This window comes from Cynara cardunculus, unplaced genomic scaffold (genome assembly GCF_001531365.2).
Source record: "Cynara cardunculus var. scolymus isolate 2C unplaced genomic scaffold, CcrdV1 Un_Scaffold_2456, whole genome shotgun sequence".
In the NCBI taxonomy this organism is placed as follows: Eukaryota; Viridiplantae; Streptophyta; class Magnoliopsida; order Asterales; family Asteraceae; genus Cynara; species Cynara cardunculus.
Window position 1 is genome coordinate 8535 of NW_020201098.1, and position 6394 is coordinate 14928.

Here is a 6394-nt window from a genome sequence, read left to right on the forward strand (position 1 = left end):
CTTTAGTTGCAGTTGAAGCTAAGGCTCTCAGAGCTGAAGCGGTTGCTGCTCCTGTAATCCCGACCACCAAAGCTGCTCCAGTTGAGGACGTCGGTGCCATCCCTAGGGATGATGCCCATACCATCACTGCTGCTGGTTATGATGATGATGATGATGATGATGAAAATGAAGATGATGATGATGAAGATGATGATGAACCTACCAGTCCAGACCCCAGAAGTGATCTAGATGGCGACGACGATGATGATGATGAAGATGACTTTACCATCAAGTACCATAAGCCATCAACCGTCACCAAGGGAGTTGTCCTCAGGGATTCTACATCCCAGGGGAGCAAAGGAAAGGTGAATCGACTCCATCAGGGAACCAGGACCCCAAGTCGAAAGACAAGGCGGTTGCTGAAGAAGGAAACTCGAAGGTATTGTTCAATATCCCTCAACAACTTTTCTTTGAAGACTCTACCTCTCAGGTAGTGATTACTTCAAAATATCAACTTCATATTCCATCAACAACCTGTGGTCGACTGGAGCGGGTACCAGATCAACCCATCTCTTGTGCTCCTACCGGCCATCAAATGTCTCAGCTGAAGGAGTCACTCGACCAGACTAGAGTAAAAATCCCTCTTCGTACCTCTAGTGGTGGTGAGTTCGACTTCTTGTCTGAAGCTGAAAGACTCGAGGCATTAAGGGCTGAAGAAGAGCTGGAGCTTCAAAAGAAGCATACTAAAGACAGCTTGAAGCTGGCCAAGTCACTAGCTAAAAAAGTCGTTCCCAAAAAGAAGTGCAAGAAAACGGTAAACGCTGTCCAAGCCCAGGCTAAACTTCTTTCTATTGCATAAGTTGAGCATGAGAAGAACCTGAAGCTAGCAGAAAATGACAAGCGATGGAGTGAAGCAAAGCTGAAAAAGTGAGTCGATCCTCGCCTGATTATAGCGTCAGCATCAGCGGATGTTCTAAAGACGGTGGAACACTGATCTTAATGTTCATCACTAGGGACAATCTTGATGTTGTTACCGAGTACCCTTCCTACCTTGGCCATTATGGATACAGCGAATGGATGGAGATCAGACAAGCCATTCAGCAATCCAAGTCGAGACAGAAGACACTTATCGAGGACACCATCAGCGAGCTCATCAAAAGGATGTCCAGGTATGTCAAGGTCCCTGACAGGCCATCTCTGAAGAAAGGTGGGAAAAAGAAACCCAAGCTCTCTGATCCTAATGATGGACCTTTCCTAAGGAAAGAACATGAAACAAGGTTCTCCTTAGATGAAGTCCTGGGTCATTAGAGTACAGACATTTCTATGTTGAATCTTGACTTGCCAGATAAGGGTCCCTATACACCCAACTCTATGCATTTTAAACCTGAGTTAGGAGTTATATTCTTTGACTATGAAGGTGAAGTCAGATTTCAGAGAATGTCAGAGCTACATCTATGTCCAATGGATCATCTGGTTTATCTTTTGCTCTGGATAGATGATAGCATGCTTAGAAAAGTCGTAGATCTAAAGATACAAAGGGAATTCCTATGTCGAAGAAAACTTGGTGAAAATGTACCTGGTTACATAAATCTAAGAGTTCTAGAATAGTTTCTCTTTGTAATAACAATCCACTTTTCCTTGTAACTTCTTGTACTATGTCTACTTTTAGTGATTGTACTTATAATATGTAAGCACTAGACATGTACTGTAATACTTGTAATATTTCCTATGATTAATAAACTGAGTATTCCATGTACTTCACTGAAAAAGATCCCTGAAAAAAGTAATAGGGACACAAGTCTATGAGTTCCAGTGTCACTTTTCGCATTCACTGACAATCTATAAGTCAGTGAATAAGCTTTCAGTTTCAGTTTCTGTACTTGTAATTTTCTTAGATATAACTTAAGGAAAATTTTCAAGCTGAGATTGGCTAACTGAAAAAGATCCGAAAATAGTAAAAAGGGACATGTACTTCATATCTAACTTTTTCCTAGTATCATAAGATAACCTTCTTCAAGTTATCTTGTTATCATCAAATAGAGGGAGATTGTTGATCCTCTCTCTCAGTGATTTGATAATAATCCTTTTTCACTTATACGTTGTATTTATGTTTCTGTCTTTTCAGTTCCAGCGACCTTCACTGAGTATGTTCAGTGATCGCTGAAGAACTTGCATTGTACATCTATCAGAGACAGCAATACTTCAAGAAGACAACACTCACACCAAAGAACCTTCAGCAAATGTCGAAGACTGAAACTGAAGATTAGAGACTGGCAAGTACGTGATCTGAAGTGGTATTCAGTGATTACAAGCCCGTCTACATATATGTGAAGACTGCTCAAGCTTCAGCGAATGATGAAGAGACCTTCAGGTCATTCCAACATTCAGCGATCAAAGGAAGCTTGCTTAGCACGAATGTTGTTGTCTTGTCCTTATACACACAAAGGACAAAACCCATACCCTTATGAAAGTTGGTACGGTACGGAGCCGACTAGTCGACTCTATTGTCCACCAACTTTAGGTAAGGATGTCTGCTCATGAATAGTGCTTTTTATACTATTCACTTACCAAAGAACAAGCATTCCTCTTAAGGCTTGACACGCACTCTAACCCTACCATATTGCATTAAATGTTCATTTAATGCACTGGGTATAAATAGAAGTGTTTCTTCTCCATGCAGAGTGCGCGCAACTCACTCTCTAACCCTAATTCTTACTTCAATCATTTTCTAGCTTAAGTAAAGGATCTTCTCTTCAGCATTTCTTTTCTTGTATTTGCTAAGACTTAGTGTGTAACTATAAATTGCTTAGATAGGTTTTTATCACCTTCTTTTTCCGCAAACAATCTTGTAAAATATGTATTGATCTTATTTATCAATATATATTTTAAATTTGAAAATATTGTGTTTGTATTCATCCCCCCCCCCTTCTACAAACTATTTTACTATTCTTGTAGACCCTCAATGGATCAACAGGTATCTCAACAGCACATGTTACACCAGGAATCTCCTTCATCATTGATTCCCAATAGGACAATTCATCCTCTAACTTCTTTCCGTTCACTTGTTCCTCTGATAGTTTAGAAATCTCCGACTCTGCCCTCTCTCTACGGCCCTTCTCTTCCAACAATTTCTCCCTCAGTACCTCAATGTCCTCATGAGAAGATTTCCATTTCCTAGCTTCACGAACTTGTGGTTCATAATTTCTGAGCTCTTCTCTCAAATGCTTCACCAAGATGTTGTCATCAGATGAAGGAAATTCTTGACATGTTAAAGTGGAAAGTTTTTTCTCTACTTCATTCTTCTCATGCAAGCACTCATTAAATTGTCTTTGAAGGTTCTCCAATTGTTCCTTCAGGAGATTTGCCTCTTTCTCACAGTTATTAGCTTTGCATTCCATCCTTTCAAGATCTGCACTAATTCTAGAAATTGACAATTTTGATTCTTCTTTAAGCTATGTAAGATCCTTCTTAAGACGAACTATTTCCCTCTCTATGCTTTCAGAGACCTGGCTCAATATCCTCTCTAAAAGGCTTGCTTTTTCTTCAACTGAGGCTACCAAAGATTCTGCATTTTTGCAAAGATCCATTTCTTTTCTAAATTTGATCTCAAGTTCACTATGGTTATGAATTTGCTTTTTCAATCACTCTTGAGATTCTTTAACCTCTTTCAAAAGCTGCTCTTGCAGAGCCTGTTCATGTCCTTTGGCAGCAGCTAGTTCTTGTTCTACATATAGAAGCTGATCCCGAAATTTCATCCTATCAGCTTCAGCTTTGTGCATGTCATCATTCATAGTCTCAAGTTTGGATTGAGAGTCCTGCACTTGTTTCATTGCACTGCTTAAAGCATCCAATAAATCTGCTTTTGACCAATTGCCAGCACTGGTATGTGTAAAGCATCTGACCGGAATGTTGGTGAGAGGGATCTGGCTTCGGGTCCAGCACCGGCAGGTCCTCGAAGATAACCAAATTGCCATTGGAGTTAGGGCTCTTCGAGTTACCGGTCGTTTCAGGCCTTCGTTTCTTAAGTAGAGGTGTTCTGACAATCATGTTTCTCTCCGACTATGAACCCTGACGTATTATTTTTGATCCACTGCTTTACCCGCATCTCTTTGTTTTGAGAGAAGAAATTTGTTTTTGTAATAGTCGGTATTTCTCGTTACCGGCTTTCTGCAGTTTACAGGGAAATGGCCTAGCTTGCCACAGTTATAGCACTTTGTGTGCTTATCAGCTATGCCTTTTACAAATTTCTTCTTCTCTTCCGGCTTTTTCTCGTATTTCTTCTCAAATCTCTTTTCTTCATATTTATTTTTCTCACCGAATTTATCTTTAAATTCGTATTTTGAGGCGGACGAGAATCTTTGATTGTTGGAGTACGGTCGTTTCTGAAACTTCTTTTGGAATGCATGTGTTAGCATCGCCATGGCATGTTTGATTTCAGTCATTTAAGAGTCTGAATCCGAGTTGTTACTTTCTTCACTTGTTGATTCGCTTGACTGCCTGATCTCCTTAACTTGCTTTCCAGATCTGCCTTTTTCATTTCTTTTCAGACACAAAGGCTAAAGGATCAACAACCTCTTTTTCCTTCTTCTTTTTAGAATCTCAGACCTCCAAAACTTCTTCCTCATTCTGCTTTAGAGTTTCATAAACCTCATGTATGTCAATATCAGATAACGATTTGTTGAATCTGATATGATTAGCATAAGGTTTCCACTCTGGTTGTAGGTTGCTAAGGAATTTAACATTTTTCTCTATGACAGTTTTAGAGATTCCGTTCTTAGTCAGCTCATTAAGTAGTCTGGTAAGCCTATCATAAACATCGTCAAGGCTCTCTCCGTCTTTAGCCTTGAATTCTTCATACGCAGATATACAATTAGTAATTTTCAACTGAGTTCCCACTTTGGAACCCATCATCATCTTTTCAATTTGAACCCACATATTGTGACCAGATGATTTATGGCTATCAATACTCGTGTAAATATTGTTGGTCAGTGATTGCATCATGTATGACTTGCAAAGCACATCAGCATGGGCTCTTTCCTTCTCTTTCTCATTGTATCTGAACTTTTCCTTTATAACTCTTTGTATAGGTCTGCCTTCTTCAGGAACATCAAGTGTTTCTCTATAGAATACAGCAGGACCTTCCATCAAAGATTGCATTATCAGATCACCTTCTTTCATTCTCTCAATGATGTTGAGGAATCTATCCCTCCATTGGTTATAGTCCCCTCTAAACAACACAGGTGGCTTGGTGTCAGTACCAATAGCCATTGCCTCTCTTGAACGCATTATCTTAGATATGTGTGATATAGGATTAACTGCAGTTTAAAATTTGTATTAAAGGATTAGGATTCAAAAAATATTTCAATTATATTGCACACATTCAAGACTTGGAAAATTTAAGCATACAAACTTATTCGGATTAGAAATCCGGTCAAGCTTATCCGGATTAGAAGTCCAGACAAAAGAGATAGTCTTGAATTTCTAACCAAAACAAGTTATCCGGAATAGATATCCGAACAACAAAGGAAGTTAAACACTGTAAGAAAAGAGTGTGAAGAAGAATTGAAGACTTGGAGTAATGCTAATAAGGAATTGTTCAATAAACTTCAAGATCTGCAAACAGAGAAGAATTCTTCTGAGAAAGATGATACAGATACTGAGGACTTAACTAGAAAACTTCATAAATCTGAGAGCGATTTGTGTGAGTTAAGGAATGAATTTGAAAAGGAGAAGAAAAGATTTTCTGAAATAGAGAAAAAGTTTGATGCTGAACGCTTATCTTATGAGAATAATAAAAACTCTCTTGAGCGAAACGCCAAAATGTTGTTAAAGCAAATCTTGGATTTTGAGCAGCTGATATTCTTGGAATGGGCCAAGAATGATAAAGAGAAGAAAGACATCAAAGAAGAATGTCTGAGCCAAAATCAGAAATTATCTGACAGCATTGCTCTAAAGCAGAAGGCTTTAGATGAAGAGAAGAAGCAATTTGCTCTTGAGAAGAGAAATACTACAAAGAAACATACAGCTATTGCTAAAGAGTTTGCTGAAGAAAAAGTGGCTTGACATTGCTTCTAAGAATGAGAAGAGCAGTTCAGATGAAGAGAGAAGAGAGTTTATAAATCAGAAGAAGAAGTTTGAAATGCTTAAGAAGGAGTTAGAAGGTAAACTCCTAGATACTACAAAGAAATTGTTTGATCTGAAGAAGAACCTTGAAACTGAATTGAAGATGAGAACAGAACTCAAAAATAAGTATGATTTAGTTACTGTTGAAAGAGACTAGCTTTTACTGAAAGTCAAAGACTTTTCTTGTGCTCAAAGCTCAATTGGTTCTTTTTTTTAGTGTAAAACTAGCTTCTATGACTGTTCCAAATCGAACAGTTATTCAAGAAGCCTTAAACCAACTGCTTATAAGAAC

General features: G+C 38.5%; 1 pseudogene; it reads right to left on the bottom strand.

The window, feature by feature from the left end:
* Positions 1 to 2923: 2923 nt before the first annotated feature.
* LOC112503046 lies at positions 2924 to 4026 on the bottom strand (annotated as a pseudogene).
* Between the last annotated feature and the right edge of the window lie 2368 nt (positions 4027 to 6394).